Source organism: Notechis scutatus, chromosome 1 (assembly GCF_049901735.1).
Source record: "Notechis scutatus isolate UNSWTSFEM ecotype Mainland chromosome 1, rNotScu1.2, whole genome shotgun sequence".
In the NCBI taxonomy this organism is placed as follows: Eukaryota; Metazoa; Chordata; class Lepidosauria; order Squamata; family Elapidae; genus Notechis; species Notechis scutatus.
In genome coordinates, this window is record NC_142009.1 from 293,463,970 (window position 1) to 293,477,384 (window position 13,415).

Genomic DNA, 13,415 nt, shown 5'->3' on the forward strand with positions numbered 1-13,415 from the left:
TACAGCAATACACAACCTTGACACTACTGATAGATTTCAATATGTAAATTCTATAATGAATTAGTCACTAATGGGTAGAGATATGTACATTCCATTAAAGGTTCCATCAGAGAAACACAGTAAAAGCATATGTATTACTATACCTATATAATTTGATTTCTTCTATATATATATAGTTTGAATTCTTATTTCAACTCTCCACACAAAGTCAATAGTTCCAAGAATATGATAGGGTGTATCTTAGCTCAAAATGCTTATATAATCTTAATATTATTGCATTTTTTAAAAATCATAATGTATTCGAAGCTGCATCCAGCATCTATCTTCTGAATGCCTGATTGGAAAAACAGGAAATTTAGTTTGAACAGCTCATGTAAACCTGGAAAACCTTCACCCAGTATTTTGCCAGCTTCACTGGCAAAACTTGGTCATTACATTTTAGGTTAGGCCCCAATAAAAACATGACATTACTCTTGATTTCTAAATTTATCTTTTCCCTCTTATATGGAGTAACCTCTATATTTTGATCCTGCGTTTCCTTATGCATTCTTAGAATATATCAATGGTGGATGATTGGGAGCTTACTACTATACTTTGTTTAGGAGTGTGTTTACCTGTAGAAAGAGGTAGGGAATATCATAGGGAATCTGGTAGTGAGTATCCCAGGGAACCTGCAAGAACATCCAAGGCAACCTCACTTTTAATTTCTGATGAACAGGGGCTCAAGGACAAGTCATGCCTCTCACAGAAGCCCCTTTTTGAACATGTAAGTCCTCCCACAAAAACCAAGTGGAAGATGGTATCCTCTAATATATTAGAATGGGTCTAATGATGCACAACAGTGCACTTTGCTGTCATGAGCATGCAAGCAAACTTCATTTTAAACATCAGAAATCATAATAAATATTTATTTAACTATAAATTACCTAAAGCGGACCACATGTGGTATCTAATATCAGTTGATATAATAAAAGGTGTGTTTTATATTATGTATTAAGGATTGGACAAATACCTAGAGAGGTTCTTGTCAGCATACCTCAGAAGCATTCATGGACACTTGTGGTGGCAGTGAGAATTAAAGAGAACGAGCACAATCTTGGACACATGAAAGAGCTGCTTCAGGCAATTGATGGCCACCATGTTTAGTGAAATTTATTTTATGTTTGACAGGGGCTATGGATTTTTCAGAAGGTTTCAGGTTGTCTCAGGAGAAAATTATATAGCTATGAGGTATAGGAAAAGGAAATAACAAATATAACATTCACATATACCTATATATTTTAACGTGTTATTATACTAAGAAATTGTTTAGTTCTTTTCACAGATTCTCAACCCAAAGGAAGAAATTCAGTCTTTTCTAGGAAGCAAGGAAGAAGGAAACTGATGTATTCTGTATTTTCTTGTGGAGAATATATCACTTGAGCAGATAGCACTAATATGAAACGTTTGCTTTGGAGAAATCTCAATCTGCCCTCATTTGTGAGAATAAAGTAGCAGTATGAAACAGGAGAGGCTGAACATAATGGGGAGAGGATTTAATCTGTCGAGGCATTGGGCCAAGGACCCAAAAAATCTGAAGAACAGTAAAGGAGATCTAAACCTAAAACAGATTTCTTTCACATCACAAAAAGCTTTAAAAGATGTGGTATGATATGGTATGAGATACTAGTTTAAGTTAAGCATCCTATGAAATATCCTACTTTTCTTTCTTTCTGAGTATTTCTAATAGTATCCTTTACTCACTTATTAATTTTACTGCTGAATTGCTCCTCTTGTAGACAACTATTGCTTTTCCCTATAACATAATTCAAAAAGGATTGGATGGTACAGCTTTGCTGGAGTATTATTTCATAAAATGGACATCTTGTCTTGTTTACATCTATAAATTTTGCACAATTTTGAAAAAAACCCTCTCTCAATAAGCAATTGTTACTGGACTTCTAACTTTGCTCTCATAATGATAAGAAAAGTAGTTTCTACTTTGGAAGAATAAGAAAATATGAAAAGCATATTGTTATGTCGGTGGATCGGTCCCAATGAGAGACGTGAGACCAGTGACTTTCAAGCTCTTTTTATTAGGCGGTAGATCGGCTTGCTTGCATCGGATCGGCGGCGGCTTATATAGAACTTGTACCCAGCACCGCGGCCAATGACAGCCGTTCGAATCTCCCGCGATCGGCTAGGCCAATCACGGTTGATCCGTAATGGCCAATCAGTGCCGTGCACTCAGCCAATCTGTATGGTGAGCGTCCCAGCCAATCAGAATACAGGGTTACAAGAATGCAAATACAGAACACCCCTCCCCTCTTGGTATGGTCCTACGTGACGTAGTCCCGTAAGTAGGCGGGGCTCCGTACTTGTCTACTGGACCTGCGCAGGTTAGTTGTTGCTTGATCTCCGACCGGTTCGGTTGGGTTCTGTGTTGCTCCCTGCCTCATCGATGGAACCGCCTGGAAGGGTGAGTCGGGCCTTTCGCCATAGCTCCCTCCCGGTCTACTCGGGCTGGTCGAGCTGCTGGCTCTGCTGTTCCCACCTGGTCTTTCCGGGCTGGTTGAACTTGCTCCTTCCAGGCAAGGCTTCAAGCTGGTCGTCCGTCGGTGGCTCGGCTGGTGAGTATTGTTGGTTTCCTTCTTGTTGGATTTGCTTGTTTGGTGTTGTGGGGTTTCCCTCTCTTTCTGGGCTTCTGTTTGGGCTTCCCCTTCCCTCTTCAGGTTCTTTGTGTGCCTGCGTGTCGGTTGTATTTCCCGTGTTAGCCCTCGATCTTAGCTGATCGATGTGTCGCTTCCATGCTCGTCAGTCGGTTGTTTGTAGCCGGTACGAGTGGGGACCTGTTATCTGGGTTATTGTTGCTGGTACCCAGAGTGGGTCCCCTGTGAGGTTTTTTGCGTATACTGTGTCGCCCGGTGCGAATGTTCGGTGCTTGCTAGATGAGTCGGGGGGGTTTTCTGGGTTGTACGTGGGATGCAGCCTGTCTAGTGGGAACCTTAATTTCCTCCCCATTAACAGTTCTGCCAGGCTTTTGTTGGTTGTCGTGTTTGGAGTTATATGTTGTATGAATAGCATTTTATTAATTTTTTCTTGTATTTCCCCGGTTTCGATTTTTCGAATTGTTTTCTTTGTAAACTGGACTATTCGTTCCGCCTTCCCATTCGCTGCCGGATGTGCTGGCGCTGTCAGTGCATGCCGTATTCCCCGTTCCGCTAGGAATTTTTCGAATTCCAGCGCGGTAAACTGGGGCCCGTTGTCTGATACAATTACATCTGGGAGACCGTGGGTTGAGAATAGTCTGTTGAGTTCTTTGATAACGGCCTCTGTGATGGTAGTTCTCATGTTGCTTACCTCCAACCAGTTGGAGTAAGCGTCTACCGTTATGAGGAAGGTGTGTCCCTTTGTGGGTCCGGCGAAGTCTATGTGAATCCTGGACCATGGCCCTCTGGGAGTTTCCCATTCCAGGATTGGGGTGGTGGGAGAGCTCAGCCTGGATTCTTGGCATTGCCTGCATGTTGCCACCCTAGCTTCAATTTGCTTGTCCATCCCTGGCCACCAGGCGTAACTCCTGGCCAGGGCTTTAGTCTTAACGATACCCAGGTGCCCCTCATGCAACAATTCCAAGACCCTTTTCTGTAGTTTTTCTGGGATAACAACCCTGTCCCCCCACAGTAAACAACCCTTTTGAGTGAAAAGTTCTGTTTGTCGGTTTCGAAAGGTCCTGAATTGTTCGTCGTCATCTTTTTCCAGCCACCCCTTCTCCACCCAGTTTAAGACCCACGCCAGACATTTGTCTTTATTGGTTTCGCGGGCAATGTCTGACGCGGTCACGGGGAGATTGGGTAAAGTCTCTTCTGGGTAAAGACTATTCTGGACGTTGTGGGTGCTGGGTCGGTGTCCAGGTCGGGCAAGGGAGTGCGGCTCAAGGCGTCTGCGTGTGATATTGTCTTACCGGGTCGGTGGGTTAGCCGGTAACTGTAGGTGGCAAGGAATTCGGACCACCTTGTCATTCTCGGGGATAGAATGTTCGGGGTGGCCTTGTTCCCTGCCAGAATCCCTAACAGCAGCTTGTGGTCGGTGATGATGGTGAAGGTTCTGCCGTAGAGGTACTCGTGGAACCTCTTTATGGCGGCGATGATTGCCAGGGCCTCCTTGTCCAGCTGGCTGTAATTTCTTTCCAGTTTTGAGAGGGTTCTTGAAAATAAGGCGATGGGTGCCTCTTTTCCGTCCGGAAGGGTGTGGCTGAGGATGGCCCCAATGCCGAAGGGTGATGCGTCGCAAGTGACCGCTAGTGGTAGGGTCTCGCTGTACTGGATGAGGACAGCGTCCGATGTGAGTAGGTCTTTAGTCCTGTTGAATGTGTTTTCCTCTCGCCTTCCCCAGTTCCAGGTGGCTGTCTTGTCCAACAGCCTATGCAACGGTTCCGCCGTGGTCGCCTTTTGGGGCAGGAAAACATTATAGAAGTTAATCAGTCCAAGAAATGCCTGCAGTTCGGTTTTATTTCTTGGTCTAGGGGCTTCCTTGATGGCCCTGATTTTTTTTTCGTTGGGTGGATTCCGTGCTGGTCTAGGAGGTACCCCAGGAATTCGACTTTCTCAGTGCACAGCTGACATTTTTCTTTTTTGACTTTCAGCCCCGAGTCTTTGAATTTTTGTAGTACCTCCTTAGATGGCTTTCTAATTGTTTCTGGTTGGTCGCTGACACCAGCACGTCATCAAAATAGGGCACGACCCCCTTAATTCCTTGGAGTAGCCTCTCCATGAGGCTTTGGAAGACCCCTGGTGCTACGCTGACTCCAAACTGGAGTCTCTTGCAGTGAAAAGCCCCCCGGTGGGTGACTATGGTTTGCACCTTGGCAGTTTCTGCGTCGACCGGCAATTGCTGATAAGCCTGTGCCAGGTCGAGTTTCGCGAAAACCTTGCCTCCCCCCAGTGAGTGCAGAAGGTGCTGTACCACTGGGACGGGGTAAGCACTTAGTTGCAGGGTGCGGTTGAGGGTGGCCTTGTAGTCACCACAGATTCTCACTGACCCATCTGGTTTGACCGGGGTGACTATAGGGGTTTCCCACCTGGCATGGTCTGTTGGCTCGAGTACCCCTTGTTCGATGAGCTTGTCTAACTGCTCATCGATCTTGGGTCTGAGTGCGAAGGGCACTCGCCGGGATTTCAGGCGGATTGGGGCAATGTTAGGGTCTAGGCTGAAGGATATTGGGGCCCCTCGGTACTTGCCTAGGCTGCCGTCAAAGACCTCCTGGAAGTCCTTTGCGAGTTGCTCCTCCCAGTCCGCCTCGGCGACGTGGTTGATGCCCGTCACTTCTATTCCTAATGGCACGAACCATTGCAGTCCCAAGAGGCTAGGGCGGTCTTTGTCCACAATAGTCAGGGGAAGTATCTCGGTGTACCCTTTAAACGTAATCTTAAAGTGTCCTATTCCGACCACGGGAATGCGGTTTCCCTGGTAGTCTTTAAGGATGAGTTTCTGGCTTTCCAGTTCGCGCCTGTGGATGGTAGGCACCAGGCACTTGATTTCCCGCCACGCAACTATGGAGAGGTAGGACCCAGCATCCACCTCCATTTTGCATGGCTGGTCTTCAATGCCTACCTCCACGCGTACCTTCCGGGCATCCCAGTTTGAAGAGTGGCCGATGACGACCGTTTGGTGGGTTTCTTCTCGTTGCCTAGCCTCGTTGAGACGTCTGTTTCTTCCGTCCCGGCTCCATCGGCTCTCAGCGTAATGGTCCCTGGTTCTGGGGGGGGGTGCTATCTCATCCCCGGGGGCTGCCATCTCATAGTCGGGGGGCATGGTTCCGCTTGAATCGGCACACCTTGGCGATGTGGCCCTGCTTGTCGCAATGGCGGCAGATTTCGTCGAGGAACCGGCATTTTGACTTTGGATGGTCACCCCCACACCCGGTGCACTGGAATCCCGACTTATGACCTCGCCGTTCGCGCCGATCTCATTCCGCCTGGAGTCGGTGGATGTCCTCCTCCTCCTCGTCCTCGGTGATGGAGAGGGAGTCGAGGTCGCCATGATGGGTGGTGGCGGTCGCTCGGCGGCTTGGTTCGGGGTGCTTCTCCGGGGTCGGGGTCGCCTCGGTCATCGTCAGCCGGTCTGCTGCGCTCGTCTGCTGCATCCGAGCCGCCGATTTCCTGGTCGCCTCTGCTGCGGTCGCTTCGGTGAGGGAGATGTCGCCCTTTGCCATTAGCCGGCTCTGCAGGACTGGGTCTTTGAGCCCAAGGACGACACGGTCTCGTAGGGCTTCATCCATGTCGGTGAAGCCGCACATGCCCCCCGAGGTTCCGTAGATCAGCCAAGATGTCACTGATGCTCTCACCCTCCTTCTGGTCCCTTCGGTAGAAGTTGTGCCGTCTGATGAGGGTGGGCACAGCGGGTGCATAGTGGCTCCGCAACAGGGGTTCGAGGTCGGCCCAGTCCATTGCCTTCACGTCCTCGGGCTTGGCAAGGGCTTTTGCCATCTTGAACACTGAGGGCCCGCAGTGTGTCAGGAATACGGCCCTTTTTTTCTGTCCGTTCGCGTCCTTAAGGTTGCTGCTTTCCAGGAACATGAGGAACCTATCGATGTAGGATTCCCAGTTCTCTGCAGCCTGGTTGAAGGGTGCGGGTGGCGTGGTGCTGCTGGCCATCTTGTTGGTTGCCTGTGCCGCGGTGCCACGTGCGTGGTGGGTCTTTGTCTCACGATCCCACCTTTGTCGCCAGTGTTATGTCGGTGGATCGGTCCCAATGAGAGACACAAGACCAGTGACTTTCAAGCTCTTATTATTAGGCGGTAGATCGGCTTGCTTGCATCGGATCGGCGGTGGCTTATATAGAACTTGTACCCGGCGCCGCAGCCAATGACAGCCGTTCGAATCTCCCGCGATCGGCTAGGCCGTAACAGCCAATCAGTGCCGTGCACTCAGCCAATCCGAATGCTGTGCGTCCCAGCCAATCAGAATACAGGGTTACAAGAATGCAAATACAGAACACATATCACCTGGCTATTCCTGGAATTGTACTGTGTTTTTCAAGAATCAGAATTTTGTTAAATCACCTGGGTGGACTGTCTGTTTCAGCTGGCACTATCTGAGTCCTAAATAGAAATTTTATCCTCTGAGACTCTTTTATAGGAGATGCTTCAATACAGAACCCAATCTTCCCTGCTTTTTTAAAGTTAAATCTTACTGAATTCAACAAAGTGATGTTCTTATTTGATGAACTTTGAAGTTGATGCTTAGGTATTTGCAAGCATGCGTTATTATCCTTTCTGTGCTATCAGGCCAAGCTACTGGTAGTCTAACACGAAATATCTATGGATGCATAATCTCACAATAGCACTCCTGAAAGACTGTGCTTAATTGCCAGTAAAAATGAATCTTGTTTCAGTATCCTTGCCTGTACCTTTATGTCTTTGCCTTCATGCTTATATATCAGCTGTGGTTGATTTTATGGAGTTACATATATGCACATTATTTTGGTCAAGGCTGCCCAATGGATTTCTTTCCAGGTGCTGTCTAGATTAGAACATAAACACACACATATTGATCACCCTGCCTATCATATAGCAAACAAAACATTGCACTATAAAATAGCACCATCTTTCCATTCTATTTTTTTGTTTGTGTATTTAAACAAATATAGTTGACTGTCCTAGAAGGAGGTGGAAATGGATTTGCAAATCAGGATAAAGAGATACCGCTTGCTAGTCAACCAGAATAATTTCTGAACTGGACCTCCTGCAGGACTAAAAATGACGTTTAGGGGAGAGAGGCTTAGAACTAATCTTTGGAAATGATGGTAAAGTGAATTCTCTCCAGCCTCTGCTTTGACTGTTCTTTCTTGGGTTTTGATATTCTTTAATAATATAATGAGTTTGCTCTCTGAATTGGAATAAGGTCACTATTCAGATAAGATCAGTTTCAGGTACCACAACTGAGATGATCTGATCATAATTTGGAATTGCACTTCTAAATTTACAGAGTACTATTAACTTCTTAGAAGAAGATGCTGAAAATACCAATTCGGCAAAGGAAAGGAAAGGAAAAATCTGGATGTTTTCCCCCCTCCTTAACTTGCATGTTATTATCAAAGATACCATTCTGAACAACTTACTTTCCTTTTTTGCAAAGCCATTGCAGCATCTATCTTTTATCAAAGATTCAGTGAGCGATGAAATAAATGGATGATCATGATGGGATTAGAATAAATCACCCCCACTTAAACTACTATCCATGTTGGTACTTCAACTCCCATAATCCCTGATCATCAATCAATTGACAAACTACTTGTGAATTGGAAATTAAACTGATAAAATAATCAAAACTTTTATGTATTACTCAGTCTATGTGTTGAAAATAAAATTTCTGCTATTTTGTTTATTTTATTCCTTGACTAGTTTTCAGGACTGTCCTTTTCCTAGAACAGCTTAATTAAAATTCTATTTAATACAAAGGTGATGCAAAAAGAAAATAATTTAAACAAATGCAAAAAGGAACCTATTAAAAAAGTGAAATCCAATACTTAAAATAATCATAGCATTGTTTCTCTCTCCCTCTCTCTCCCTCTCCCTCCCTCCCCCCCCCTCTCCCTCTCTTTCTCCTCTGTAGGTGTGTGTAAATTTGTGTTTACACATACACAAACAAACATATACTTACACAATCATTTTGCCTGATTAGAATGCTCTGATAGATTAACCTTCCTAGAATATTATTTTTATTTTCTATACCTTTTTTGATATGACAGGGAATAATTTAAACCAGATCTGAGACTAGTCTGTCCCCCCTCCTCTCAAACTAGGAGTATGATTGAGTATCAGGAAAGTTTAGATTGGGATCATTAACCTGCAGTTAAGAGCAGTGGTGGGATTCAAATAATTTAACAACCGGTTCTCTGCCCTAATGATTCCTTCCAACAACCAGTTCACCAAACTGCTCAGAAACTTAACAACCGGTTCTCCTGAAGTGGTGCGAACTGGCTGAATCCCATCACTGGTTAAGTTTCATTGTACTGGGCATTTCCTTCCATCCTTGATGAACATTAATTTTTGAAACAAATAGCAAAAGGGTGACAAGAATGTTGATTATGAAAAGTTATGAATGGATTAAGAGATCAATAGGAATTGAAAAAATATTTTCTGTGAGTTGTTTAAAATTTTACAAAAATTTACATGAAAATGTTGAAACTAAATGTAAAAAAACCCTCCCATAGAAAATTATTGATTAGAAAAAATGCACATGATAAGAGGTCAACCAGTAGGAACCCAAGAGAACTAAAGATTACAATGAAAGGAGAAGAGACCCATTAATGCAATGGAGCAAGATTATTTGATTGGGAAAGAATTTAAAACTATTTGGGAACAAGGCACTCAGAAATTACTGTCCAAATTGTTTGCCGCTATGAAAATGGATTTAAAAGAGGCTACAGAAGAGGAACAGATTTTACTTGATGAAATATCGACAGGCTGATTTGAATGTGAATCTGAATGTGGATTTTAAAATGCCAGACCACAACAATGATATGAAAAATGATGCCACACAGTTTTTACAAAGGAAACTGGCTGTGTTCTTAATAATTAATGTTTAAGTTATTAATTAATAATTAATCTGTAAACCGAACAGGACTATTCTACTTTAATTCTTCTGTAAGGTTACATTAACAGAGTCTCGGAAGTTTTGAAAGTACAAACTTCGTGCCATCATTTTTAACAGCTTGATCTATTATGGTGGGTCCTTCCTAAGTTTTTTTCCTCTGACCATTAAGGCACTGAGGAGTCCTGCCTCTCTTGTCTGATTATTTCCTAGGTAGCAGCTCTTCCTTTCATTTCCCAAGATCAATCACACATTCTATTACAAAAATAATAAATCAGAAGAGTGACTTGAACAGCTTTCTTATCTTGGATTTATAAAAGAGACATGTTAAACTAGTGAAATAATTCCTGGGAGGAGACAAAGAGAAAATAATAAGAAGTGAACTTGGTGGACATTATTTGAAGGGATTAAATATCCAGCTTTTTAAAAAGAAATGGAAGGAATTTAAAGTGGATTTATTTTATCAAGGTTAAAATATATATGTTGTTTCTAGCTGTTAATTAACTTGTTAACTTTGAGACTTTAAAGATTTGTTTATATATAACAGATAAGATATGAGAACAGATTTCTTTTGCTACATTTTTTGGAAAAAGTGATAAGTTACTATTTAGAAGTAAAGGAAAGAAATTGTGTTTATCCAGGAGGGTACTTATTCTTCTATTGGTCTGTCCAATGTATGTGGCAGGGCACGATGCACAGGGAACTTCATATATGCCTTGGTTTTCTAGGTCAATTTTATCTTTGGGGTTTCTTAGGATGGCTGCTATTTTTCTGTCTGTTTTGAAGGCAGTCTTGATGTGATGCCTGTGTAGTATCTTACTGATTTTGTCTGTAGTATCTCTTATGTAGGGCAGGACAGCTGTTCCATAGGTCTGTTCATCTTCTAGGTCTCCATTATGTCTCAGTGTGTTTTTGTGGATCAAGCTGGTGATTTTGCTTTTATGGAAGCCGTTGGCTGTCAGTACTTTAGTCAGGGTGCATAGTTCAGTCTTTATGTGTGTCTTGTCTGTCAGGTGTTTGGTTCTGGCAATTAGTGTTTTGGCCACGGAGTTTATCTGTGCTGGGTGGTGGTGGGATTGGGCATTGAGGTAGCAGTTGGTGTGTGTTTTCTTCTGGTATATGGTGTGTCCTAGTGTGCCATCTGTTTTTTTGTAGATTAGTACATCTAGGAATGGTAGTTGTTTGTTTGTTTCCGTTTCCATGGTGAATTTGATTTTGGGGTGTGTGCTGTTTAGGTGTGTTAGGAAAACATATATATGTATGTATGTATGTATGTTTGTATGTATGTATGTATCTTTGTATGTGTTATTTCTGGTACCACTTAGTGAACTTTTGCTGATTGGGACTGAATTATACGATTTTATAATTTGCCTATTGGTAAAATAGGAGATATGCAAAGAAGGAATATTTTATTGAAATATCACAGTTGAAAGTTTTTTGTTAACTAAAGTTTGTAATTGTCGGAGGGAGGGGAGAGTGGTGTGCATCTGTGTGTGTACATGCATACATACATACATACATACATACATACATACATCGTTTTTCTTAACACTTTTCATTTTAAAATGTTTATATTCTTATAATATTGTATTGGTTTTTATCCTTGTATTTGAACATTTTAATAAAAAATATTATCAATAAAAGGATTCAGAGTGGCATGTTGGATAGACTTAACTAAGTCAGAACGAATGGCCCCAAACTTGGGCCATTCCCAGTCTTGATCCACATTTTGCTCACTGTACTACTCTGGCAAGTCATGACAATTGATTTGTTATATAATTTCTTAACCTTTTTCTAGGAACAGTTATAAGGTATTTATTTGTCTTTATGAAATATTGATTTTTGTGTGGCGTGTTAGTGATGATGAACTCCTTTTTGAGTGTACAGGTCACAAAGATTAAGTCACTTGTGTTGGTTTTAGGTATGACTCCACTTTCGTGGCCATGGGTGACATGGGTGGATTCATTAAAGTCTGGAGAGTCGATGCAAAGAAGAAATTTGGTCTTTTGAAGTGGGTGACTTCGAGTGGACAGAATGGCATCCCCAGTCCCCTGTCCTTCTGGCTGGCACAGCTGATGGCAGCTGATGGATGTGGAAGATCCCTAGTGGAGAATGCAAAACCTTTCAAGGGCCAAATTGTCCAGCTACATGTGGCTGTGTCCTTCCTGATGGGAGAAGGGCTGTTGTTGGCTATGAAGATGGAACAGTGTGCATCTGGGACTTGAAGCAGGGCAACTCACTACATGTTCTGAAAGGTAATGAGGGGCACCAGGGCCCTTTAACATGTGTGGCAAGCCAGAAGGATGGCAGTCTAATCCTGACAGGTTCTGTGACTGCCATGCCAAGCTGATAAATTCTGCAACTGGAAAGGTGGTGTCCGTGTTCAAGGCAGAGAGCAAGCCTGCAGCTGAGGAGGAGACAGAATCCAACTCAGTGGAGTCCCTGGGCTTCTGCAATGTGATGCCACTGGCGGCTATTGCCTATTTGGATGGGACCTTTGCTCTTTATGACCTTGCCATGCAGACTCTGAGACATAAGTGCCAGCATGAGTCAGGTATTGTGCAGCTCCTTTGGGAAGAAAGCTCACCTGTGGTCTACACTTGCAGTCTGGATGGGGCTGTGAGGCTCTGGGATGCACGCTTGGGAAAGCTCATTAGCGAGTACAGGGGCCACTCAGCTGAAATTTTAGACTTCACTTTGAACAAAAAAACATCTGCTTTGAATGCAGATAATCCAAATTCAGGCCATAGCACAAAAACTCCCAAACAGTAACAAAACCATTGTGAAATACATTAATGCTCTGACTGAGGATAAAGCATTTTCTTGAGTTGCTGTTACTAAAACATGGCAGGAATTTAACTGATAATTTGTCAGAAAGAAATAATAAATACTTACCTAGGATCAGCCAAGCAGGAAGCCCTGATCAGCATTCTCCAAAGATGGATCAAGTACGTCATAAAAGCCAAAAGCTTATTCAAGGAGGCAGTAAATGATTAGTTTATCTGGGCTGGTTTGTTTGGAATTCTATATTTATGTGATTATTAACTTCACTTGTTACCTTTCCATTTTTGGTATATTTCTCTATCCCCAATAAATTCATTTTCATGTCTTAAAAAAGATATTGATTTTTTTTTCTATACATGAATGTGAATGTGGAGGTAGGTGAAAGTAATGTGGGAATCAAATTTTAGAATTCAAAGTTTTCATTTAAAAATTAGTCTGGAAGAAAAAGCAATTTTATACTTTTCAGCACAGCAAAAAAGAAAGAAAGATTGTGAACATGATGGTAACACTTCTGGGAAAGTTATCATCAGAGATCTTCAAATCTTTATGTCTTCAAGTCAAGATTATACATTTTGTCTAAGTCATGATCTTATTCATTTTATTTCAAATATATCTATTTAGCAATACAAATAGCTTGGTCAGTGACAGAAGGACTCAGAAAATGGGAGAAGACTTTTCCAGGATAATATGTCATGAATTGGCTCATTAAAGCAGAAATCCTATTCAAAGCAGTGAGTTAAATCATTGTGGCTGATGGAAAAATTAGTTAAAAGGAAGACTTTGTAATAGAAAATAGTTGATTTTGTAACTGTTTCTACTTTACAGGACAGCAGAAGCTCAGAACAAAATCACATTGAGGATCAGGGAATAATCAGTAAGGGACATAATGAGGAAGTAATCAGTAAGGGATGTAATGAGAAAGAATTGGGACAGACAAGATGTTCTGTCTCATTGTTAAAAGCACAATTTCCTCCCAAGCAATGTAGCTTATTTTATTTATTTGTTTGTTTTATTATGTTATTTTCTGAGATGACACCTGACTCTAAATTGATTCTGGGT

At 42.6% G+C, this 13,415-nt stretch overlaps 1 pseudogene; it reads left to right on the forward strand.

Annotated features, from left to right (window-relative positions):
• Positions 1–6,254: 6,254 nt before the first annotated feature.
• On the forward strand, positions 6,255–12,344 carry LOC113409960 (angio-associated migratory cell protein pseudogene; annotated as a pseudogene).
• The last annotated feature ends 1,071 nt before the right edge of the window (positions 12,345–13,415 follow it).